Genomic DNA, 27,040 nt, shown 5'->3' on the forward strand with positions numbered 1-27,040 from the left:
CTTTGGAATGGCCCTTTACAAAAGCTACACCTCTCCATCCAAACACACAGGAAACCTCTGGCTTATTAGAAAGTTTGTGCTTGTGGCTTGGCCTCCTCTTCCTCCTATCAGGAAAACTGTTTGTTGCCTGTGTGCCAGCGCCATCTTGTGTTGGAAATAAGATTTCCAGCAACAGAGCAAAAGGGAGACCCCACTCTGTACCCAGAGAAAACGCAGATAGGAAGAAACTCAAAATCAAATATTGTATGCCCCAAGTCATCTAGGCAAGACTTATACAATGTCCTTTTCCAAACATGGACGCTTTTTGTCCTCTCTCTGTGTAGAAGACCAGATAACTAGAGCTATGAGAAACACCCTTCGGATAAATGAAAATGAAAGCATTCAGTGTGAGATATCATAGCTGTTTTTTTTCCCCCCTTTTAGTTTCGATTTCTTAGAACCCCTGGCAAGTTCAGAGAGGAGAGAAAGTCTAGAGACCTTTGGAAGAGCTCAGACGTTACCCCGCAGGGCAATACTGGAATTGATGCATCAGGTACTCTATAGTAGAGGCTAAGGACTTGAGTTTTCCCTCAGCACATCGCTTTTTAAGAACTCGTTGCCAGGTAGGCCTTGTTCAATGCCATGCCAAATGATTCCAAATCATATTCGCTTTATTGGCCTTTGAGGAGTACACTATTATATGCATTTCTGTTGCAGCTTTGGTCTTATTCAGGGTCTGAAATAATGTCAAGAACCGTCTATTAGAAATAATATATTAGAAGTTATGCCAAATCTTACATGTAGGTGGGGCATGGGGTGACTTCCAAGATCCTTTCTATGTGAGTTGGGGCCATCCATGAGGTATGTTTCGGTGACCTGGCCCAAAAGGTCCAACAGGTGGTGGGGTAAGAGTCTCCAGGTCACTTTATTTGCACCAAGCTAAGTTGGTCTGGGCCAGAGATCTGCCCATTCAGTCTTAACAGCTTCTTGTCTTCTGTCTTGTTTGGCTTGTGCCTTTGTAAGTCATTTGTGTGAGAACATTTGAGTCTTCTTGTCTGTGGAAAACTCCTCAAAGACAAGGAGAAGGACTTTTGCACACCATGGGAGCCTTGGTAAGAATGTGTCTGAGCCTCACATCTGATTGTATCTTACTATAGACTTAAGGAGTTGCCAGCAATCTTGATGACCATCAACACCAAACCATTCCTTTTAGACAGGGCGGAGGCTCCAAAGTAGAATTGGGTTGGCTAGCTATCGCGCTGTCAGGCAGGCAGGAATTGCTGGAGGCTCCTGGCCCTTTTTATTCACTAACAATTCATCCCAGGCTCAGGCTCTCTTCTCCCCCCCCCCCCTCCCCCAAGCAGCTAGTCACAAGAAAGAAAGAGCTTCAAAGTAGGAGGTGCATGTGGCCTTTTTTTGTCTTAAGAGACAGGTTTATTTAAATATGAAAGGTGATATTTTTTTCTAACAAAGAAAATGGGAACTGAAAGTGTAATGAAAACACTCCTACCCCCACCCACCAGCACAATGCTACCAAAACTAGAGTCAACATAGAGTTGTAACTATGGGCAGAGTTGTACCTGGGCTCTGGGAATAACGGGCAGCTTTCAGAGTGGGGCTCTGGACTCCTGGAAGCCCTGGGAGGGAAGAAGGGAACCAAACGGAAGACAAGTAGGAGGAGGAAAAACACAATTCTAGCTTTTAAAAAAGCAATCGTTCCAGGTTTTTGATAGATAACTCAGTCATTCTATGACACACCTATTCACAGTGCTAAGTTTGTTAACTTTTAGTATGAAGGTACCCAGCCTTGAGAGAAAAGGTTACAAAGCCCTGGAAGCCAGGAGCTGGGGCAGGGGTACTGCACACCCCTCCCCCATGTGGTATCCTTTATAGTAGGGGTAACAGGAAGATACAGTTTTAAATGCAGGTCATGCTTTCTTGCCTCTGACCTGTTGGCATTAACCAACAGAGAAACCCCCACCAACCCCATTGACTGGGTCAGGGGAGGCCAAAACTCCTCCCACAGACGTGTGCTAGATTTGGCAAGCGGAGGCCTTGGCCACCAAGGACTAGCTAGCAGGAACAAATGCCTCTGGAGTGGAGAGTCAGGAAGAGGCGCAAAGCGCTAGGGTAAGGGTCATGGGCAGTACCACAGCAAGTGACACAGTTTTCCTTTAGAAAGAATAGCATATGTCATTCTTGGGAGGATACCTGAATCCATTTGGGGTTGAATAGTCAGAAGAGGGTGGCTTAAAATCACACTGAGAAATCGTGTGTGGAAGCCATAAAAGCTTGGGGCTCTGGAGTGAGGCACCAAGGTTAAGCTTCCTTGACCTTGAGCACAATAACTTTTCTGTACCTTGGTTTCCTTGCAAGAACAGGTGCTATTTCATGAGATTGTTGGGCTTTACACATATATACACCTATAAATTAATGGATAAGGGTGCGGGCGCACGCGCGAGCGCGCGCGCGCGCACACACACACACACACCCTATTCTCAAAGTTTGCTCTCTCTCTCTGCATTGTTACTGTGTAGGAGTTTTGCACTGACTGTCTCCCCTGCTTGGAACACATCGTTAAGAACTCTATTAAATCGCACACTCCTATCTCCTCTGAGCTGTTCCCAAACGTTCCCTTTCCCAGGCCAACCCCAAACTCTGTGCCGTACCTATCACACATGTCAGCTTCCTCTCCGCTCCATCTCAAGGCCTTTTGAAGTCTCACATGTAAGTAGCACAAAGGAAGGATTTTTTTTTTGTTGGTTGGTTTTGGTTTTTACTGCTTACTGACCTGTGTATGTGTGTGTGTGTGAGAGAGAGAGAGAGAGAGAGAGAAAGAGAGAGAGAGAGAGAGAGAGAGAGAGAGAGGGAAAGAGAGAGGGAGAGAGAGAGGGAGAGAGAGAGGGAGAGAGAGAGGGAGAGAGAAAGACTTGAACACAGAAGGCCACCCATAAATATTTGGAGAAACTAGATAACTGACTGCAATTTCTCAGTGTCCCTGGGTGTGCTCTTAAGGAACAAGCTGGCCCCACAGAGCTGGAGTGGACTAAGTGGGCGCAGTCCACCCTCCACCTGCTCTTTTCTTCAAAGCTTCCTTTCCCTCACCTTCTCACAAGCTTTCCTAGATCCCCTCTCAGGCTAGCTTTGTGTTTGTAAGCTTTCTGTTTTCCATATCAAAGCTTCAGGCACCCTTTCCTGAGTCCTGTGTGCTATCTCTGCTGCTCCAGTCTTTCCTTTTAAGTAAAAAAAAAAAAAAAAAAAAAAAGTTTGACTCAGTGATGACCAAAACCTGAATGTGGCATTCCTGGAAGGAAAGGGCCAGCCAGCAATGTGGCGGCTCTGGGGCTTTTGAGAGCACTGCATCCTCTAATTAGGATGGACACACATCTCAGCTGCTGCTTTTGCCTGCTGCTGTGAGCTGAATGCTGATGTCCATCTTTGAGCCTGGATAATTTCCCCCGGCAGCTAAAGCTAATAATCACTGGTATTTTCAATAGAGTCCTTCCAGTGAGTGTGGGGAGTTACTTAGCACTTCATTTTTTTTAAAGGTCGAATTTAATTCCTTGTCATGTTTCCTAATTAAAATCTGTGGGGATTGCATTTTGATGTTTTTGAAAGAGAATTCCTTCCCAGGAATGCTTATCTCGGCTTCTGCAAATGTTTCACGTGCTTCTTTCACCTCTTAATTCCTGTTGGGGTTGTTAACTGTCAGACTTCAACAGCAGGGCCGACTCTGGGGCCTGGCCCCCTTGCTGGCTCCTCTCAGGCTGAGTCTTTACATCCAGGAGGTGCAAATGCTCCTCCCCAGCACTCCCTCCTGCTCTCTTGGCCCCTCCCCTCTCCCTTTGAGCCCTAGTCCAGCCCCTCTTCTCCTTTCTGACACAGGAATATGTCCGTCTCCTTCCCTAGTGCCCCTCAAGTTCTGGCTATGAATGTGGCCTTTAGAAAAGCAACCAGGGGGAGGGGGTGAGACAGGGGAATAGGCAGGAATATAATCGAAATATGCCAGGCATGTGGGAAATGATCGCAAGGAAATCCAGCTAATGTGTGGTATTAAAGCCATAGTGTTCCCATGCGAGAAACCAGATGGTTAGATGGGAGTCCTGTATAGCATGATCAATAATTTTTCTCTTTAATTCTATCAAGTTAAAAAGCATTCTGAGATTCAAAGGTAGGAAGGCTCTCTCAGGTGGTGATGCCTAATACCTAGATTTAGAAAAATGGAAAGGAAAGAAGGGAGGGAAGGGGGGAGTAAGGAAAGGAGTGAAAATTATGGTGATAATATTAAAATAATATGCAATGTCACATCCTGAATCTTACCATTCGCTTGATCCTCTTTTCTCCTTATTGGCTTAGAAGAAATGTATCCTCCACCGCCATAACTTCAATCAGAGCCTGCACATTCGTCAGTGCATCTGATAATTGTCAGGTTCCCCAGTGGGGCCTCTTCTATACTCTTTACCTCTATCGTCTATACGTCTATCCTCTATACTTCTCTATCTTCTATCCTCTTTACCTCTGATCTATCCTTTCCCATTCTGCACTTTCTCCTCCCTGCTTGTCCCACTTGAAGGACTTTCGGCAGCAAGATGAAGGGGCTTAAAAGGGGGGAGTATAGGGGGTTAGATGAGTGTGGCTAGGCGGCATGGGGAAAGGTGTCCAGGCAGGCCCTTGCTTGGGCACCTCTGCCCCTGAGGGACCACACACACACACAGACATGGTATAGAATAGAGTTTATTCAGAATAGGGGATGGGAGTTAGTGGTAGAGAGAGAGAGGGATATATATATATATATATATATATATATATATATATAGAGAGAGAGAGAGAGAGAGAGAGGAGAGAGAGAGAGAGAGAGAGGGAATAGATAGAGTGGAGGCCGGCCATGACCACGTGGAGGGGGGAAGAGCCCCAGGGGCAGAGAGGTGAGAGAGTGTGGGAGAGCAGAGAGCAAAGAGGGAGAGGAGGAGCAAGTAGCTCCTTTTATAGTGGGCCAGATCTCTGGGGCGGGGCATACCTGGCTATTGCCAGGTAGGTGTGGGGTGGAGCTTAGACAAAACCCCAACACCACTCCCCAACTGGCATTCAAAGACCTAAAACATTTTCCAATCACCCAGTAATTCCCAGGCTGGGTTAGGGTTGGCTTGTCGTATCTCCACAAACACGGGAGCCTGAGAGATAGAAAAAACAGTCTAGTCTTCTTCAGAACCATGTGATCATCACACGTGGTCGCCAGCGCTCTGGCTCTGGGGCCCACAGTCCAATGAAAGAGAGAGGCGTTCCCCGCTGGGCGCTGTGCTGCAACATAAGAAGGACTCTGCACACATTACACATGGAAGGTGGTTCCTGGGAAAGCTGTGAGCGGTTGAACCCCATGGATTAACACCCCCTACCCCCTCAGAAACTGGGAGACAGTAATGAACTCATTCTCCACTGGAATATTTTACAAAGTCTAAGATTCATTTCATTCTTTAGCAAAATAAGATGTAAGTCATCCGGACTTACGACTCCAAATACCTGAAACGGCCCGGGCAGGTCCAGTGAGGGAGAGAGCCAATCTGTGAATTTTAATCGTACAATAATGTTGCCTGCAAATAAGATAATATTCTAAAAACTTGGAAATTTTTCAGACAGTATAAAACAATAATATTCATTCAGCTTTAATGTAATAAGAATGGTCTCTAGCTGATCCATAATACTTTGTAAATATACTATTATGTATAAATCAGTTTCTTTCTATCCCTAGTTTAGTACATGAAAGGCTATAAAATGCTGTCAGTTGCTTCTTCTATTTCATTGTTGTATCTGTTTCAATCTGGGTCATCAATATGACAAAGGACATGAATAGATTTACTAATCTATCTGCCTGCCCTCACACTCCTGAAATTAACTGTACTTGTCATAGTGTATTAGTTTTATAAGACTTTTTAAATTTATCTTTTGCTTATGATTAAAATTGTTACCGGGTGTGATGGCACATGACTGTGATATCAGCCTTTGGGGAATGGAAAGGCTGAGGTGACCTTGAGCTACAAGAACAGACCCTGATTGCTTTTCATGAGCTGTCGTATCAGGATGCTGGCAGCCTTGAGAAGGGGGCAGCAGCACCTGACGCAACTTTGGGCCTTTTTTGAAGGCCATGTGGGTCTGGACAAGGCAAGTTAACTAGGGAAGTTAGGACAAAATCTTTTGTAGGTTGAGAGTTATACTTCATTTCCCTTGAAGCCTTAGTGTTAGCAGGGTGATATGACATGGTAAGTTTACAAAAGTCCATAGCTGTCCTAAATCAGAGCAATGAAAACTACTTCACTCAACAAAAAGCTATAAAATAAGCAAAACAAACACATAAGGATTGTCGTTAAATTAATCTTCAGTGTATTTAAAGAAATCAGAGACTTAGGCAGCAGAGGCATGACTCAGGGGTGCAAAAAGTGTTTGGCATGTGTGAAGTTCTGGGTTCATATACCCAGACCACCCCGAATCTCGACACACGACCTGAATACAGAAAGAAGTGTGTTCTGGATGAGAACTCATTATTTTGAAAAAACTGAAAAAGAAAATTAGGAGATATTACTTATGAAACAGCAAGTTCATTAGGCATCTCTATATCATAATAGTATGGCAAAGCACAGGAGTAAGCAGATGATTAGAAGACAGATAAGAATGTTCAGAAATATATATATATATGCATATGTATGCAAATTTAGCAAATGTAATTTAGAGTAGGAAGTAAAAACTAATTATGCTATGCAATAAATATTTGGGCAACTGGTTAACCACTTGGCAACATACAATATCATTTCTAAGAATTAGTTCCAAAGAGGTCAATGAGATAATGTCTGAACAAAATATAGTGATTATTGTAATTTTTGTTAGAGTAACTTGTGTCTATCACAGATTATTTAAGATAAGTGTGTAACATGTAAACTATGGAACACCAGTCTAAAGAAATAGATTCATACAAATGGGAATGGAAAAATATCATATTAAAATGTAAAAAAAAAAATCAGGTTCTAAATCTGTGGGTATTCTTTGACCTATTTTTAAAACTATACCTATATTCTCATACTACTTCTTTGCCTTTAAGAATATACTTCCATCTTACCTCCTTTTACCCAGGTGACTTCGGTGTAAGAACCTATTTGAGGCCTTAGCTTTCAAGGCACTCTAGGTAAAGGTGCTTGGAAACCTCCATATTTGCCACGCTGTCTAAAATTTCATGCAATACAGGCTTGCGTTTACAAATTACTTTTTGCTTTCTTTTTCTTTCTTTCTTTCCTTTTCTTTTCTCTTTTTTTTATGGATTTGGTTTTTTCGAGGCAGGGTTTCTCTGTATAGCCCTGGCTATCCTGGAACTCAGAAATCCGCCTGCCTCTGCCTCCCAGAGTGCTGGGATTACAGGCGTGCGCCACCACCGCCCGGCTACTTTTTGCTTTCTTCTCTCGATTCTAAAATCCATGAGGGCAGGGACAACATACAGTCGGGTGTTGCCTTCCAAGCCCTGTGACACATGGCCAATAGCTCACATTTTCCCCGCTAGACTGCAAACACCTAAGTACTTGAGTTCAGCAAACTCATTTACCCCCTTAGGTAGAACGATCGCCATGTCCAGTTCAAGGGAGAAGGAATCAACAGAGGTTTGAAGCTTAACCCATCTGCCATTGGTCGGGTTGGCCTTCTCAGGCCTAGTACCTGACCACTAGACTCTGCATAAGGTGATCTTAATAAACGCAGGTTCTCCATGGCGGAAATGGAACCTGCCAAGCTTGAGGATCACGTGTTGGGAAGGATGGCTGGCTTTAAACAGCTTTACCACACGGGTAATCGCCAGCCCGCGACGACTTGCGCGGTAGTTCCAAGGGCGCCATTGGGGCGGAGCGAGCTTGTGGTGGGCGGGACCGCCACTGATTGGCTGGATCCGGGCGGAAGTCGGGAGGTTCGATGGTCCGAAGACGCCAGCTTGTGACGGGGAGGGGGAGAAGGAAGGCTTCCGTAAAGGGTGCCTTTCGGTCCTTTCGCTCCCAGGGACCCTCGGAAAAAGCCCACCATACCGATCCCACGGCTAGCCCCTCCCCCAGGCTCTCTCCGCTCGATTTCGCACCGTTATGTGGGAAGCGAATCCGGTGAGTAGCCGGCGGGACGGGGCGGGCCCAGTGGGCGGGGTTGTCTGAGAAGGGCGGGGAGGCGTTCCCGGGAACTCGCCCCCGCGGTGCCTCAGGCAGGGGATTTGCGTTCCGGGGTCGTGGGTGTCCCGGGTCGCAGGGCCTCCTGCAGGCCGCAGTCTCGCAGCCTTGAGCAGTGTTCGGTGGCCGCTTCCACGCTGTTGCTTTCCTTTCCCGATTGTTGATTTTACTTCTGGGGGCTTCTCCGTCTTCGCGTTTTCTTCATTATTTTATATTTTGTATTGTGTTTTCCAATTGAAGTTACTGGCTTTCGAACCTGCCACTTCCTTTCGACCCCCCTCCCCCGCCCCCCATTGCTCCGTCTCCGTTTTGAGCTACAGAGCTTCGAGGATTCTCTTTATGAGTTTCAGCGGATGACGTTCTTAAATGTTTTCTTTCCGTGGTTAGAACAATGATCAGGAATCCTTCTTTGTTTGCTTTCAGTAGGTCTTATGTCTACAGGCATTTTTTTTAAATACTTGCTTTCATTCATTCATTCACTCATTCATTCATTCAAACTCCTACTGACCACGAATGAGGATTCAGATCTATTTGTCAAGAACCTTCAGATCTTGTTATGGGAATGTAGTAGTGAGAAAAATGTACACTGAAGTTAAAACCTCGGAGTTGATGGGTAGAATCGCATTTCAAGAAATTTCCAGACTTCGTTTGTGAAACTACTTCAGAAGCTGAGCTAGCCATTAACTTGACTTCAATAACCCTCCAAGTCAATACTTGAAATAAGCCTTTTACGCTCCCTCACAAAACCAGTAACCTACTTACACCAGTTAAGTCTATCAGTAAATTCCCCCATGTCTAAAAGGTCGTACCTGGTTAGAAATGAGCCCATGAATTGGGGTTCAGTCCACACTGTAGTTCCATTTCATCCCATTGCATTATGACAGTCACCGGATAGTTTTCATTCATACACTAATACAGATCAGGGCAGAGGAAAGTACACATTTGGATGTGATTTTTAGCAAAACGTTTAGCATTGGGATAAAACTTGCTTATAGCTGTTCATACATATACTCTACTGTTAACTATCAAGTATCATCAGTATCCATCTCAATATGTGTATATACGGGTTGGAGTTGGTTTTTACCAGCAGCCCCCTTTCTTTTGATTTCCCTACCACAAACACACATCAGCCGTGTGTATATTCTGTTCAAGGTCACATACTTCAAAGCCTCTGGATTGTATATTCAACTAGACAACAGGTCCTGTTGCATAACAAATACTTGTTGAATTCTTGACCGTGACTGGCACAGGAACACACTAAGAGTTCTCTGCTCACCCTGTTCCTCTTTCCTTCAGGATCACGCTCATGTCTGTACTATTGGACCATTTATACCCCAGTGAGAATTACAAAGGATCTAAGTGAACGCCTCATGTATTTGGTTTGTTATTAAACCATTTTCTTGGGGAAAAAAGGGGCGGGGAGGGACACTCTTCTGTGAAATCTTTGTAAGACTTTTAAGTTTTGCTAAGCACGCTGACTTTTGTTAATCGCAGTGAGCACACAGCCGTGTGTTCTTTGTCCCCTGGTCCATCCTCATGTGACTGAGTGCTATTTTGGGTTATTATCTGCTGGTACTGGTTCTTTTGGTTTTGGCTTTGTTTCCCCTTTTTTCTCCTGTGAGCACCAGAATGTTGTCAATAAACACAGCTTAGTTTGGGGGGAAATTGATTATATGTTTATGGATGTTTTGATTGTATGTTTGTGTACCACGTTCATGCAGTGCCCTTGGATGCCAGAAGAGGGCATTAAATCCCCTGGGACTGGAGGTAGCTGCCATGTGGGTGGTGGGACTCAAACCCTGGTCTTCTGGAAGAGCAGCCGTTATCTTAACCACGGAACCATCTCTTCAGCCACCACAGCTTAATTTTGATTTGAATTCATTTATTTTTTTAAATAAACTTTGCATTCATGGTTTTCACTAATCACTTGTGAGTTTCTTTTGATAGAAGGGGCATCTGCGGAGCTTGTCTAGCTTTGCCCAGGGAATCAGATTGACATGAACATCTGGGAAAATTTAAAATCCAAGTAGAAAAGTAAAGCAAACTCTAAGCACTGTGTACTTTAAATATCAGTGCAGATAGTATCTGCATTCCCAACCAACTTGCTTTTGTTATGAGAGAAGATTTTGTTAAATGATTTTTGTCTACTTTTCTCTTGTAGTTTTAGTAGTGTGTGTGTGTAACAAAATATTTTGGTATATTTAAAACATAGATTTAAAAAAAGAGAACTGAAAAGTAACAGACATTTAAGTATTATCTTAGTTAGGGTTTTGTTGTTGCGAGGAGACATCAGAACCATGGCAACTCTTAAAAAGGAAAACATTTAAATTGGTGCTGGCTTACGGAGCTCTAGGCCATTGTAATCATGGCGGAGGGCATGCCAGCACACAGGCAAACATGGTGCTGGAGGGAGCTACATCGGATTGGCAGGCGGCAGAAGACAGAGACTTACTGGGTCTGGCTTGAGCATCTGAAACCTCAGAGCCTACCACCAGTGACACACTTCCTCCCACAAAGCCACACCCACTCTAACAAGGCCACACCTCCGAATAGTGTTACTCCCTATGAGCCCATAGAGGTCGTTTTCATTCAAGCCACAAAAGTACACACTGTTTATTACACTGACAACATCTTTATAGAAATTGTTAAATTCTTCCTAAAGTCATTTTTGTTTATAGACTCATACAGTTCATCTGAGTTAGAAAATTGTTTTCCAGGACTTACACGTCACAGGTTTCTTCCTAGTCCCCTTTCTGCTCCCTGTTGATCCTTGGTGCAGTGGTGACTTTCTGGTATTAGCTTTGTCTGCAGAACCACTTTTCACTGTTTATATTCACAGCCACTTCCCATTTTGTAACCCGTCCCGCGGGTCAGTTATTCCAGGGTTCCGAAGGGGTGCTACCTGCGGGTCAAAAAAGGGGGGGAGAGAAGGAGGGAGGCCAAGCACCAAGAATGATGAGCCAATCTGAGTTGTGTCAAAGCCTCGTTTAATGTTCTGGGGTACACAGGTTTTAAGGCTTTCAGGAGGGGCGTACCCCAAGGCAAGGACAAAGAGGGGCAGAGGTATTCCTGGCATTTACGGCAGGAGATGAGGAGGTTATCTGATGAAGATACCCGGAGTCGTTGATGTTGACGCAGACAGGATCATTCTGCAGTTATCTCGAGACAATGGCTAAACCAATACCCATGGGAGAGGCTCTTGTTTGCTTTTCTCAGGGCCTTAGCCCTGTCAGCTAAAGTGAGGGTCTCTAATGGCTTCCCACACCATTTCGTTGGAGCTGTGCTTTTGTCTCTCCTTCAGTCAGGTTGCTTGAAAGACTGGTCATATACCTGTCATTTTTAGCCATAGTCCCCTCCTGCAGGCTGGGTTCCAGCCCTGCTTCTAGGAGGTCTCTAAGAGTCTTTGAATTGCCACATACAGTGACATCCTAGGTACCTTTGGCTGATTTAGATTTTCAGCGACTTAGATGCCAATTACATATTCTGCCTAAACCTTCCTCTTCATTTTCCTGAAACTGTACACTTGGGTTTCTTCTGTTTCCCCTTTTCATTTTTATTGCATTTTATTTATTTGTTTACTGTTTGTGTATTGTGTATGGGTGTATGCATGCTCATACCATGGCATAGTAAAATGTCAGCACAGCTTGTGGGAGTCAGTTTTCTCCCTCCACCCTGCACGTGGGTTCTGTGGATCCAACGCAGGTCGTCGGACTTGGTGGCACTGCCTTTTGTGGATGAGCCATCCTGCCTTCTGAACTGCTTCTTCTGAGACTTGTTTTTAGGTTACAGTTCAGGGCTAAGCTGCATGGCCTCTTGAAACATCCCATCTCTGTTGTTGGTTGGTTGGCTGGTTTTTTTCTCCAGACATCCTTTTCTGTTAGCCCCACAGCTCTCCTGTGAACAAGCCTGCTAGGGGTCATCTTTAGACTTGAGTTCTCTCGCTGCTTGTCCCTCTGATGATATTGAACCCTTGGTCATTAGTTCATTGCACCCCACATTTTATCAGACAATGTTTCCTACATACTGAATAAATGTGATTCTGACACTTGAAGAGGGGAGTACAGTTGTGAATTAAATTGGAACCTGTCCCGTGAGAACCTTCAGGGTGTGCAGTATGACTTGTGGGAAGAAAGTGGTCCTAAGGAAAGACCTGTCGAGCTAAGCTACACTTGAATAAATCCTTCTAGCTGGGATCATGTGAGAAGGACAAGGCAGGCAAAGTGAGCCAGACCCGAGCAATGAAAAGTGGATGCCAGCTTCAGAGAAAGGGCTTCCAAGCACTTAGTGGTCGCAGTTTCTGTTCTATTGCTGGGAAGAGACACCAAGACTAAGGCAGCTCTTACAAAAGAAAGCAATTAATTGGAGGCTTGCTTACAGTTTCAGAGGTTTAATCCATTATCATGGTGGGGAACATGGTAGCCTGCAGGTATGTAGGGAGGACAGGAGAGAGAGAGAGAGAGAGAGAGAGAGAGAGAGAGAGAGAGAGAGAGAGGAGGGAGGAGGGGGAAAGGGGAAGGAGGGAGGAGGGACAGACCGAGAGACAGAGAGACAAACTGACCTGGCTTGGGCGTTAGAAACCTCGAAGCCCACCCCCAGTGACACACTTCCTCCAACAAGACCCCACTTCCTAGTCCTTTCAAACAGTTCCACTTCCTAGTAACTAAGCAGTCAAATACAGGAACCTATAGGGGTCATTCTTTTTTTTTTTTTCCGGATTTTTGGATTTGGTTTTTTCGAGAGAGGGTTTCTCTGTATAGCCCTGGCTGTCCTGGAACTCACTCTGTAGACCAGGAGAACTCAGAAATCTGCCTGCCTCTGCCTCCCAGAGTGCTGGGATTACAGGTGTGCGCCACCACTGCCCAGCTATAAGGGTCATTCTTATTCAAACCACTACATTCTACTCTCTGCCCCCATAGGCTTGTAGTCATATTATAATGTAAAAATGCAGTCAGCCTAACATCAGTAGTCCCCATAGTCTATCACAGTCTTAACATGGTGTAAAAGTAACCCCTTGTAAAATCAAAGTAAAAAAAAGGAGACCACATACTTTGAACAGACAGTGGCACAGGCTATATGTCACTGTTCCGAAAGGGAGGAAACAGCATAATGAGGCAGTCCTGGACCAAAGCAAGAGTGAAAGCCAGCAGGGCAAACTCCAAATTCTCCATCACAATGTCTGATGTCCAAGGCTCTTCAGGTCTCCAGTTCCTTTCAGCTCTGTTGACTACATCACACTTTCCTGTCTCTAGCTCGTTCTATTCTTGGTCTGCAGCTGCTCTTGGCAGGTGTGATTCGACCATCTTCAGCATCTCAGTGTCTCCAGTGAATTCCAAGCCTTCACAGCTTCACTCAGTGAGCTCTCTGGGCCTCCATGCAGGTGTGTGTCCCTTGACACACACCTGGCCTCAGTGGCTTTCCTCAGCTGAGCAGGGAGATTCCACAACCCCTTTCTGTAGTCTTTAAAGCTAGAACCACAAGGCTGAACTCTCTCGTTCTGCTACTGGGCCCCTCCTTCAGTTACAAGCACATTAGCTTTCTGCTGGTGCCCGGGCTTAAGCTTTGCTTTAATTCCTTCTCACAAACTGAAATCTTAGCTGGGCGGAGTCTGTCCCTCAGGGCACCATTCCTTCTATTCTGTGTAGCATCAAGCTTGTCTTTAAGCTTTCTATAGCCCTGAACACTGGCCTTGGCTCCAACAAAACATCCCTGCTGCTCCTTTTCTCCTCAGACTACATTGTAGGTTTCTCCTTGTCCTGCTTGCTCCTTTTCATCATAGATCTGAGGAAGAGTGATTACTAATAACCATACAATAACACATATGACACAGCCATTACTAGGCTGTCTTGAAATCTTCTCTGCCAACACCATTAATCCAAAACTCTTCAGTTTAGCCTCAGGCAGATTTTTTAAAATGAGGACACAAAGCAAAATATCCAGTAAATATCCAAATTGCCAAAATATCACAATAGTCTCCAGGGCACTTGCTAATGCTCTTCCCCTTGAAGCCTCTTGAACTAGGCCCACCTTGCTTTCAACACACACACTGTCCTCAATGCTCCTGTTAGGATGGCTCATTATGTCTCAAAGCTTTCAGCTGCTTTCCTAATCCAAACTCCCCCAATCTACATTCCTATAACAAGAAGCATGGTCAAGGCTTTCACAGGGATACCCCACTCCCAGCACCAACTTCTGCCCTAGTGACTGTTCTGTTGCTGTAAAGAGTCACCATGACCAACTTAATTCATAAAAGAAAGCAATTAATTGGGGCTTGCTTACACTTTCAGAGGTTAGTCCATTATCAGGTGGGGAACATGGCGGCATGCAGGCAGGTGCTGGGGCAGTGGTTGAGTTTTACATCCTAATCTGTAGGCAGAGAGAGAGAGGGAGAGGGAAATGCTAGAGAGGGCAGAGAGAAAGAGACAGACCTGGCAGTGGGCTTAGAAACCTCAAAGCCCACCCCCAGAGATGTACGTCCTCCAACAAGGCCACACCTACTCAAGCAAGGCAACACTCCTAATCTATCTAATTCTTTCAAACAGGACACTCCCTGGTGACAAAGTGATCAAATATATGAGCCTATGGGGCCATTTGTGTTCAAACCATGATAAGGAATGGGTAGGCATTGGCAGCAGGCTTTGGGCTGTTTCCCCTGAGTCAGAAAGTACATTTTACACATATACTCACAGGTTGTGTGAAGATGGACATCCTGAATGGTGTAGCTTTGATTCCCAGGAGTCTAGGAATAGCACAGCTGTCTCTGTATTCTTGGCGTTCTTTATAATTATTCTTAAGTTATTTAGTTAAGCTTAGAGGATAACCTGGATTTGCTGAGACTCAGAACAAAGTAGTTTTTACCAAACAGAAACCCTGGATCAGGAACATCAAAACAACAGCAGAAGAACGTGGGCAATGGCGTTGTGCGATGGCGCCTGGCTGCATAGGGTTGCACCTGGGTTAGCTGGTGCTTTGGTTTTGTAAGAATTGTTAAATAATCGTCCTGCTCTCTGTGCATCATCATACTAAGGCTCAAATCAAAGCTCAGTAAAATTTCTAAGTACAAACCCCTGTTTGCAATCTAGAACTTTGTAGTTCTAGAACACTGACTGGTTCCAGAATGTAGGATATTCATTGAGTAGAAAAGGACCTGGGAGTCAGAGGTTAAGGAAGAATTCCTCATTTACAAACAACCCCAGACTTACATGTGGTACAACACTCATGTTTCTAGGACATTTTTTTCAGTGATCTGTCGCACGATCATGAATAGGGAAGTGATGTGTCTGTCTGCAGGAGTGGTTTGGCAGACTCAGAACAGTACCAAAGCATCTAACAGTTCTCATTGCAGGGAGGGTGGCAGGTTTAGGCTGTGAACAGAAGACTTGGTGGGTGTTAGAGACTTGGAGCAATGAGTGGCCACCTGGCTGAGTGACCCACTGAGGCTAAAATGCTATTGCTAAAATCCTTGGTTTATGCAATTCGCACTCCACAACTAAATCTTCTGTTCACATAACCTTTGTTAGCATCTGCTTATCTTTTGATCCAGCGACCATTTGATGGTTGTGAAGGTTTATGATTATCCCTTACGGGTTTTCAGTGTGATGTAGAAAGACAAACCTAACATAAATATTCACAGATGAACCCCTAAGTCCAATTACGGGAAAAAAAAAAAACTATGAAGGAAAAAGAATAGCAGTGTAGGAAAAGGTCAGGCTGGGAAATCAGGGAGGGTATCCTGGGAGTGTGGTGACTTCTAGAGATACTGATGAGCAGCTAGCCAGACGATGGTTGCCTGGGAGGTAGAGCGCTTGAGAGGACCCTTGAGAACCGTACAAGTCTTTGAGGCCAGAACACAGAGAAGCAGGAAGGGGTACCAGCAAGCCAAGCTGCACATGGCTCTGTGGAACATGACTGGAACTGTCAACTTCATGTTGAACAAAAACAGTTAATCAGTTTTCCCTAAGATAGAATGATAGTGAATCTTGGTTATTAGTTTGACATACCTGGGAAGAGAGAACCTGTGGCGAAGACTCCTCCATCAGATTGGCCTGCATTGGGGCATTTTTTTGATTGCTAATTGATAGAGGAGGACCAGTCCACTGTGGACAGTACCATCCCTAGGCAGGTGGGCCTGGGCTATGTAAAAGGTAATTGAATATGAGCCTGGGAGCAAGCCAGTAATTCTTCCATAATTTCTGCTTCAGGCTCTTGCTTTGTCTTCCCTCAGTGATGAACTGTAAGAGTGAGATGAAACAAACCCTTTCTTCCCCAAGTTGCCTTTGATCGTGGTCTTTATTGAAGAATAGAAACCAAACGACCACACGACAAATAGGGAGAGTCGCTTGTTTGATCCAGGTGTGGCCTGACATAATCACAAGGGGCCGGCTGCCACCACCTCCTCCTTCTCCTCCTCCTCCTCCTTCCTCTCCTCCTCCCTCTCCCCCTCCCCTTCCCCTTATCCTTTTTCTTCTTCCTCCTCTTCTTCTTCCTCTTCTTTGTCTTCTTCCTCCTCCTCTTCCTCCTCCTTTTTTGTTTTTTCAAGACGGTGTTTCTCTATATAGCCCGGGCTGTCCTGGAACTCACTCTGTAGACTAGGCTGGCCTCCAACTCAGAAATCCACCTGCCTCTGCCTCTGAAGTGTTGGGATTAAAGGCGTGTGTCACCACTGCCTGGCACAAGGGGCCTTCAAGTGTAAGATGGGATCAAAGAAGCGCTAACACGGAACGAGGTAGAGTCAAGGAGGCGCAACGCTGGCTCAGGAGGAAAGAGAGGAGCAGCAAGCCAAGGTTGTCATCTTAGCTTCTAAAGCTGGAGAGTCTTGTTTTAAGCCATGAAGCTTGTGGTAAGCTTTCCCAGGAGCAGCAGACGAACTGAACAGGGAGGAGCCAAGAAGCTGTTAAAGACCAGTTCAGAGGCTCTACCATGGAGCAGCGTCAGAGGCTCTACCATGGAGCAGTGTCAGAGGCTCTACCATGGAGCAGTGTCAGAGACTCTACCATGGAGCAGTGTCAGAGGCTCTACCATGGAGTAGTGTCAGAGACTCTACCATGGAGTAGTGTCAGAGGCTCTACCATGGAGCAGTGTCAGAGACTCTACCATGGAGCAGTGTCAGAGGCTCTACCATGGAGCAGTGTCAGAGGCTCTACCATGGAGCAGTGTCAGAGACTCTACCATGGAGCAGCGTCAGAGACTCTACCATGGAGCAGTGTCAGAGACTCTACCATGGAGCAGTGTCAGAGGCTCTACCATGGAGCAGTGTCAGAGACTCTACCATGGAGCAGCGTCAGAGGCTCTACCATGGAGCAGCGTCAGAGGCTCTACCATGGAGCAGTGTCAGAGACTCTACCATGGAGCAGTGTCAGAGGCTCTACCATGGAGCAGCGTCAGAGGCTCTACCATGGAGCAGTGTCAGAGACTCTACCATGGAGCAGTGTCAGAGGCTCTACCATGGAGCAGTGTCAGAGACTCTACCATGGAGTAGTGTCAGAGGCTCTACCACGGAGCAGTGTCAGAGGCTCTACCATGGAGCAGTGTCAGAGGCTCTGCCATAGGGAAGAGTGTTAGAGACTACCATGGAGCAGAGTAGAGGAGAAAATGTTTTGTACTAGGTAGGTGGTGTTGGGGAGACAGAAAGAAATGGAGGGGTTCAAGCTACACTTTGTATGGCGGATGCTAGATGCTAGGAATTGAATCCAAGGTTCCACCATACAAGGCCAGTGCTCTGCCACTGAGCTGTCTTCAGCCCAGGAGTTTTAATATGATTTGGATGAAGTCATGCTGTGTTCCTTACAGGTCCATGCGTTAAAAGCTTGGTCCCCTAGGTGATGCTATTACTGTCTAGGACAGTGGTTTTCAACCTGTGGGTCAGGACCCCTTTGGGGATCACATCATATATCCTGAATATCAGATATTTATATTACAACTCATAGCAAGTTATAGTTATGAAGTAACAACAAAATAATTTTATGGTTGGAGGTCACCACAACATGAGGAGCTATATATATTAAAGGGTCACAGCATTAGGAAGGGTGAGAACCACTGGTCTAGGGATTGATTGGGTTTTCTCTGCCAGTTAAAGAATTAAAAGCCAAGAAGAATCTGGAGTTCAGCATGTAGCACAAGGGAAAATCTGATGTAGCAGAAAGGAGCAGACACAATCATCGGTAAAGAAAACTTTTATTAGTGGTGAGGAAACACACAAGCAGCAAGTGCCCTGAAAGTAGAGGGTGTCCCCAGGACACCGGAGCCTGGTGTGTAGGGCTGGGTTGTTTTACAGACCTTGAAGAGTCTTCCTCTAATTTGGGGTTCATAAAATTTGAAGAGAGACGTGGTGGCTGAATGGCCTCCAGCAGTGTGTCACATGTCCTGCTGGCCTTGAACGTGTTGAACCAGTCCATCCTCAGGAACCATGAGTGGGAGTACACGCCGGCAAGGGCTCTCTCTGCCTTAGGCTACCAGGCTGTTGTCTCCGGTCAGGAGGAGGATGAGAAAGAAGTCGCCGTCTTGGAAGTTCTCTGTCTTTATTATATTGTTATGTTCTTCTCCCTATAAGTCTGCCCGATTGAGGAGTCTGTCTCCTAGCCCCTCAGTGCTGTTGGGACATAGTGGGTACTTTAAGAGGCAGAGCATAGTAGGAGTTTCTTAGGTCCCTGTGGGCATGGAGAAGCTCCCATAAACCCCTGGAGATCTTGAAGGGAAGGGTCCAGCCTGATTGTGCCTGTCTTTTCTGCTTCTCGTTGGGGATGCTTGCTTGTTCTTATAGGTGCCAATGAGCCAAGAGTCTGATATAGGTGCTGTGCCCTTGAACCCTGAGCTTGTAGCCAGGCAGTTAGTTATATGTGCCCGTGTGGCCTTAAGTACTAAAGTCATGAAGGGAGCTGGAAATTGAAATAGGAGTTTTAACTCTAGGATCCTGTAAAAGCATTCTGTAAATAAATTGCACTCCTGCAAATAATAACATTATGTTGTATACATGTTATTATTATTATTGCCATTTGGCTTTATTGTGAGAAAAGGTCTCTGGAGCCTAGGCTGGCCTCAGACTTGTGGCTGTCCTCCTGTTTCAGCCTCTCAAGTACTGTGCTTACATATGTGTACTGTTCTATTTGTTTTAGATTAGCATTTTTACATTTCAGATAATAGAATTCAGTTAATATTTTTATTATTGAAAAAGGCATTTTTCAGCCTCTTATAACGTGCCTATATATAATTTGATTCTGGATACCCCAAGGTATAGGTTAGATCCAGATGCTTTGATATCCCCCCCCCCCCCCACTGAGTGTTTTACTGAATTAAGAAGTACCATGTCGAGAAGTGCTAGTGTCGAGAAGTGCTAGTTGTCGAGACTTACATTTGCTTGCTCTGTGAGGTGTTTTGGACTGAAGATCAAACACAGCTTGAGATGCTGAGGCAGGATTTCTCCCTGAAGACTTTCTAGTGCTCTGTCAACCTAAACAGTCTCACAGTATTAAACAGCTCTGGATGAGTTTCACGCATAGGAGCAAATGGCTTCTTCAGTCATCTCTTGGCGGCCTCGTCGTCAGGAAAGAGTAAAAACTGGAGGTAGAGTCTGAAAAACTAATCTCTTTTCAGCATTAAAACTTGGAGTGTTGGGGGCCGTGGGGGTGGAGATCACTGGTAGAGAGCTTGCCTGACTTACACAAGGCCATGGGTCTCTAAAACGACATAAACTGGGCATAGTGGTACATGCCTGTAATCCCTGGGCCGGCAGGGTGGAGGCAGGAGGATCAGAACTCCAAGGTTGTCCTTTTACAATACAGTGAGTTTGAAACTAGGCTGAACTGCATAAGATCCTGTCTTTAAAACTGGAGTATTTGGGCCTTGAAGTTATAGGTTGGGGTTCTTTTAAACTCCATATGCAGCATGGGGTGGAAGGGAGCTCACTGGATGCAAGAGAGGCGATCACAGCTCGCCTCTGTCGTGGTCTGGAACTTGAGGAAGTGAGCTTCTGCAATGTCTGCCTTGAGAGAAGCACAAGAGCATGCCTGAGGTGTGCGCCTCCTTAGCAGTTTCTCCACATAGTCATGCCTGGAGTGGATTGACTGCTTTCCCTGGAGACGTGGAGCTTCGCGAAGGTCGGCCACATGCGGACTGTGACCCACTGATTCTCAGTAGGAGGCCTGCCCCTTGGCTCAGGTGACCTCATGACTGCAGGGTCTGAGAGGCAGCTGTGTACAGTGTTCTGGGAAGGGTTGTGGAGCTCGCACATGCTTTCATCCGGACTTTCTCCTCTGTGCTTTTTTTTTTTCCTGTTGCTGCTCTTTTTTGTTCCATAATAAACACCTATAACTTCAACAACTTCTGAGTCCTAGAAAGTCATTGACTCTGAAACAGGAATGCCTCAGAGATGCAGGAGACACCTGAAAACAAGATCCATCTGTAGCCCAGGATGGCTCTGAGCTAATCTCCTCCTCCTTCCAGTGTCCCTAATGCTGAAATTGCAGGTAGCTGCTCCCATGTGTGGCTCCTGATGTCCACCTCAGTGAAAGACTCAACACTTTTCCTTAAGGTCAAGAACAGAGTGAGGATGACCCTTCGTTCTTGGGAACTACCTTAGAGGTGCTGAAAGGATAGAATATACAGCCTGACTCTCTAATGACCCCAAGAAGTCAGAAGTTTAAAATGCTAGCTCGCTCCAAAGAAGCTCTAACTCCAGCCTTCTAAGGAGCCCCAAACACCTCATATTCCATAGCCCACTCTTTGTTAGAAACTAGGTGAAAGGTTGATTCTAGAGCCCACCCGCAGCTATAGACCTCTGAGAAAATAGGAAACTAATTGGTCCACAGACCGTGGGCTCCGATAATTTAAACTGATTGGCCTAAAAACTATGGAGTGGTACAAATCGATTGGCTCACACTACACGGGCTCTGGATGCTAAGGAATGATTGGTTTGTGATTTGCAGGCTTCGTTGTAAACTTATAAAAGCTGTCCCAATTCTGCACTCGGGGCCCCACAGTCCTCTACCCCTGCACGGTGTACAACTGTGGACCCTAGGGCCTCTGGAATAAAAATCCTCTTGCTTATTGCATCAAGACCGTTTCCTGCAAGTAATATGGGTGTCGCCTTCCGAGGCATGGGGCGCTGGGGCGCCCTCGTTTTTCAGGTCTTACAGTTCTAAGGTAAGAAAGCAAGACCAGAAAAGGAAGAGATTCTTCAGTGCTAGGAGAAAGACATAAAGCTCACAAGTGTGTTTCTCAGCCTGTGCCCCTGGTGTGAGTCAGTGCCGCTGTTAACCCATTTCAGGTACCTGCCCACGTGCCTGCAGCTGTGCACACTGCTCTACCTGCTGGCTTCTCTCTGTAAGTCAGTCCCTCAAGTAAGCTTTCCATGTTGGCTATTTAACACTTTTCAAATCCAGAATTTCTGATTTTCACAATCCCCATTGTTGTATCTGTGTGCCACTCCAAAGCTAGTACTTGAGAGCTGAGTTGTTGGGAAAAGAATCAGCTTTATTCAAGGCCAGAGTACTGAGAAAAGGGGATGAACCTTCCGTTACAGGAGCAGATGTTTGTAAGAAGGGAAAGGGGCTCAAGGAGCATTGTTCTTGCTCTAACCAGACCGTGACTGTCAGCCTTCACTCTCAGGACCAGCTCCATTAACTCTTTAGACAAACACTATTTTTGAAAGTTAAAACTCAGGGCAATTTACATGCTTTGTGTCAGAGCATGCCCAGATGTTATCTAAAGGCTGCCAGAAGTTTGGGGTCTCATAAATCCCAAGGAAGTGTTAATGTTTCAGTCATTTAGGTGTGACTTTTCTTCAGAATTTAGAATGCTAGCCAAGGGCAAGGACATGACCCTGCAAAGGGCACTTCCCAAAGGATGGCTGCTGTAACTCTTCTCTTTAACTTTAGTCAATAGAGTCTCTTTTTGTAGTCCAGGCTAACCTGAAATGTGCTTTGTAGCTCAGGTTGGCCTTAAACTGTCCAACTTTATGTCTCAGGCTCAGAGACTTGCCCCCATGTGTAGTAACCATCTCCTTTGGGATGGTCTCTGTTTGATGAGACATTGTCATCATTAATTGCCCTTTTTTAAATTATATATTTTACACATTCTTGGGCATGTAGTGAATGTGTGAGAGTGTGTATTAGTGTAAACCTGGGCATTCAGTGAAAGTAATTAAATTGTTTATTTTAAGACAGAGCCTCCCTATGCAACCAGGGCTAGCCTGTGAAGGATTCAGCAGGATGATGAAGGGGCTTAAAGGTGGGAGTATAAGGGGTTAGGTGAGTGTGGCTAGGCGGCGTGGGGGAAGGTGTCCAGGCGGGCCCTTGCCTGGGCACCTCTGCCCCTGAGGGACCACACACACACAGACATGGTATAGAATAGAGTTTATTCAGAATAGGGGATGGGAGTTAGTGGTAGAGAGAGAGAGAGGGAGGGAGGGAGGGAGAGAGAGAGAGAGAGAGAGTGGAGGCCGGCCATGACCACGTGGAGGGGGGGGGAAGAGCCCCAGGGGCAGAGAGGTGAGAGTATGTGGGAGAGCAGAGAGCAAAGAGAGAGAGGAGGGGCAAGTAGCCCCTCTTATAGTGGGCCAGATCTCTGGGGCGGGGCATACCTGGCTATTGCCAGGTAGGTGTGGGGTGGAGCTTAGACAAAACCCCAACAGCCTGAGCTTATGATCCTCCTGACTCTGCCTCCTGAGTGTTGGGATCACAGGTAAATAACCCCATGTCTGAAGTCTGTTTTATTTGGTTAATTCTGACCTCTCCTAGTGGCTGTTGGAGTTTGGGCCCCATCACCCTGTGTGGGCTGGGCACTTGGCTGCACTTAATGTATGTGTGCCGTTTTCCTTGCACTGCTCTTGCCTCCCGTCCTAACTGCCCAGGCAGCTCTTACAGGTTGAGCCTGGCTCAAGTCCCCTAGAACGTCAGGTGTTCACTCGTTACTTTGGTTATGCGTGGCCGGGAGACTGCTTGTGTGAACCTTTTGTGGGGTGTTTGTGGGGTGCTATATTACTGTTTGCCCATGAGGCTTCCTTTGGATCACGCTCAAGAGGACCAAATCCTGGGATTACTCGTGTGTGTGTGTGTGTGTGTGTGTGTGTGTATACCTATATTCAGTCCCCCACACTGTTGAGGGTGACTGAGCTACATGTTTAATTGTTGTATAAAAATGGCATAACAAAACCTATTGCTCTGTCAGCTAACTTATATAATTAAGCCTTGGGGACGGTGAAATGACCTAGAGAGCCTTGCTGCCACACCTGATGACCGGGGTTTGATCGCCGGGATCCACGTGGTAGAAGGGGAGAAATGACTCTTAAAAATTGTCCTCTGACCTCCACACATGAGCCGTGACGCACAAGTGCAGGGCACACAGATGCGTGCACAGCACATATAAGTAAATAGCAACAATGACAAAACATCAACCGACCGCTGCGGCACAGCCTTTGCCGTGGATCAGAAGAGCCTCCTCTGTAGTCAGTGTTCATCTGAGTGATGTTGAGGCCCTCTGCCTACGCTGTTTCCTCCTTTGGAGATGGGCATAGATGCCATGTAGGAGCATTGTCAGTGCCCAGTGTCTCACTCCATCCTTTCCTAGATTCGTCTCCATAGTTACTGCTCTAAGAGGGCCCTCCTGCTGGCTCCTCTTCTCTGTATGACCTGATGATGGCTCTGCCATTCTGCTTCCGTTCACGCCTCACTTTCCTTGGTTTTTATGAAGCTGTTCAGTTTCTCAGAACTCCCTTAGTCTTGGGGCCTTCTACTCTCTCTTTCACATAGAGCTCCCTCAGGCAGAGATGGAGACTTCCTTGTGTTCCTTTGCACTCGGGCAGGTCTGCACGTCACTGTGCCTGCAGCTCAGGGTGGAAGCCTCTTTCCTAGGAGTGACATTGTAGTCCTTGGGAAGGCAGTAGGTGAGGGAGCTAGCAGCTTCTTGCCATCTTGGCTTCCTCTTCTTGGTGTGAAACTTCTCCCAGAGAGCCAATTGGACGGGTGATGGTCAGGGTACAGTGTCTGTCTATTTAAGACCGTCTTCCATTTGTGTGAACTAGGAAAGGGAGTTTTTAGAGCTGTCACCTGCCCTTCCTCAGTCTGGAGGTGCAGGAGCCCCATCTTTGGCTGAGTACAGGGGAGCCAGCAGGACAGGTGCTGTTCATTTTCTTGTGTGTATTCTATCACTTGTGGAACCTCCTGAGCATACTCGGAGTTAGATGATTTTGAAAACATACTACTTGAAAAGCTGATCTTTTGGGAAAGGGTCCTCTTCCAGAGGTCCTTATTCTGTTAGTCTGGAAGGCCCACCCCTTGCCAGCGATTAATACCAGCTTTTGGAAACACGTGTGTGCTCTCTGTCTGTCTGTCTCAGTCTCTCTGTCTCTGTCTCTCTCTGTGTCTCTATGTCTCTGTCTATCTCTGTTTCTCCCTCTGTGTCTATTCTCTCTCTCTCTCTCTCTCTCTCTCTCTCTCTCTCTGTGTGTGTGTGTGTGTATGTGTCTATCTGTCTGTCTTGATGACCTGAGTGCCATTCCTGAGACCCATCTGATGAAAACAGAGAATTGACGTCCACAAGTTGTCTAATGACCTCCACGCATGCACCATGGCATGTATGTGCTGTGGTACATGAATGCCTGCATATATGCAGTAAATAAACAAATGTTATGTTGTGTGTATACACAGAAGTGTGTATGTTTTGAGACAGTGTTCCCAGCATATTTGCCTTGAAGGTGTTTTCCGCTGTCAGCCCCTCAATTCCTGGGAAATGAGCCAGGATACCAAGTGCTGATTCTTCTTTAGAGAGAGCCAAAAATGTCTTTATCGCCAAGTGTGGCTTACTCAAGTATGCTTCTGTCAATAAAACAACTTACATTTGTAGTCACACTCTTACTAGAAGTCCTAAGTCTGGAAGGCAACATTACGTTCTGGGATATGGACCAGGATTTGACTTGAACCCATCTGTCCTGTTGCTTTTCAGTTGCATGGTTCAGATGGAGTGTACCCAGGTACACATGGTGCAGATGGAGTGTACCCGGGTGCACATGGTTCAGATGGAGTGTACCCAGGTGCACATGGTTCAGATGGAGTGTACCCGGGTGCACATGGTTCAGATGGAGTGTACCCGGGTGCACATGGTTCAGATGGAGTGTACCCGGGTGCACATGGTTCAGATGGAGTGTACCCGGGTGCACATGGTTCAGATGGAGTGTACCCGGGTGCACATGGTTCAGATGGAGTGTACCCGGGTGCACATGGTTCAGATGGAGTGTACCCGGGTGCACATGGTTCAGATGGAGTGTACCCGGGTGCACATGGTTCAGATGGAGTGTACCCGGGTGCACATGGTTCAGATGGAGTGTACCCGGGTGCACATGGTTCAGATGGAGTGTACCCGGGTGCACATGGTTCAGATGGAGTGTACCCGGGTGCACATGGTTCAGATGGAGTGTACCCGGGTGCACATGGTTCAGATGGAGTGTACCCGGGTGCACATGGTTCAGATGGAGTGTACCCGGGTGCACATGGTTCAGATGGAGTGTGCCCGGGTGCACATGGTTCAGATGGAGTGTACCCGGGTGCACATGGTTCAGATGGAGTGTGCCCGGGTGCACATGGTTCAGATGGAGTGTGCCCGGGTGCACATGGTTCAGATGGAGTGTACCCGGGTGCACATGGTTCAGATGGAGTGTACCCGGGTGCACATGGTTCAGATGGAGTGTACCCGGGTACCCATGGTTCAGATGGAGTGTACCCGGGTGCACATGGTTCAGATGGAGTGTACCCGGGTGCACATGGTTCAGATGGAGTGTACCCGGGTGCACATGGTTCAGGTGGAGTGTACCCAGGTGCACATGGTTAGATGGAGTGTACCCAGGTGCTGGGACTACAGATGGATGGCCTTGGAGATAGCTCCACCAGCACGCACGTGTGAAAATGGGAAAGATGCATTGCCACTTGATGCTAGCTGTTTCTTCTTTGCAGCCAGAGGTCCTTATTCTGTTCCTTCTTCACAGGAAGCGTTCTTTTCTCACAGTTACGAACAGGAAAATCAGGCCAGATGTGGCATTGTAATTGAACTGGCTCATTCATCTATCATGTTGAATATAGTGCCGCCTTGGTGTTGGAGGACTTACGTATGTTCTTTTGAGTACCTGTAGACATGTCCTAACTAGAGCTGCTGTTACTATGGTGACAGCACTCTAAATTACTTTATTTAAGCCAAATTATACAAAATAGCCATTCCTTTGGAGAGGAAACTCACAATAAAAGATGCTATGGTTTTTATAGGATGAAATGAATTATTTGAAAAAAAAGCTAGCACATCTATGAAGCTTGACAGCGGAGGAGTCGAGGACTGCCTGTTGGTGGAAATGAGATCGCGGGGTGAGCGCCTGGAGGGAGACAGAGTCCCAGCAGGCCTCACAGGTTTCTTGAATCTTCTCTGTACTGTACATGCTGTGATTCTAGAGAAAATAATTATATTATTTGCTGCCTTGTATTTTCCCTGATTTTAATTGGAAAATAATGACCTCTTTCTCCTGTACATGAGGCTGTGGAGGAGAATGTAGTGGAATTGTAACCAAGAATTGGCCTAGCCAGTCAAAGCTGCTTACAGTAGGGAGTTCTCTGCCCTCCCTTCCTCCCCGCTTCCCTCCCAGTTCAATGTGTTCCTCAGGTTAACCTTGAACTCCTGGACTCAGGTCTTACCCCATCCTCAGTAGCTGGGCCATGGCCTGCGGTGGCTGGCTGGTAGGCTGGGTGGCTGGCTGGTAGGCTGGGTGGCTGGCTGGTAGGCTGGGTGGCTGGCTGGTAGACCAGCCTGCCATGACAGCTCAGGCATAGAGCCATGGGGCAGAGCGGACGCTCTGTTGTAGCATGAGATGGAACTTTTCTAATAGAGAAAACACTGAACCTGTAGCCCAG

General features: G+C 46.3%; 1 protein-coding gene across 6 annotated transcripts in view; it reads left to right on the plus strand.

The window, feature by feature from the left end:
- The first annotated feature begins 445 nt into the window (after positions 1-445).
- Parp11 (poly(ADP-ribose) polymerase family member 11) overlaps positions 446-27,040 on the plus strand; it is a 54,896-nt gene continuing 28,301 nt past the window's right edge. For 2 of the 6 annotated variants that reach the window (XM_052174936.1, XM_052174941.1), the window contains exon 1: positions 7,893-8,102. The gene's annotated coding sequence lies outside the window, so the exon portion shown is untranslated. Of the gene's footprint in view, positions 603-2,623; positions 2,707-7,892; positions 8,103-27,040 lie in introns of those variants that run through there. The other 4 variants (XM_052174939.1, XM_052174940.1, XM_052174938.1 and 1 more) reach the window with 4 other exon arrangements.

Source organism: Apodemus sylvaticus, chromosome 2, assembly GCF_947179515.1.
Source record: "Apodemus sylvaticus chromosome 2, mApoSyl1.1, whole genome shotgun sequence".
Taxonomy (NCBI): Eukaryota; Metazoa; Chordata; class Mammalia; order Rodentia; family Muridae; genus Apodemus; species Apodemus sylvaticus.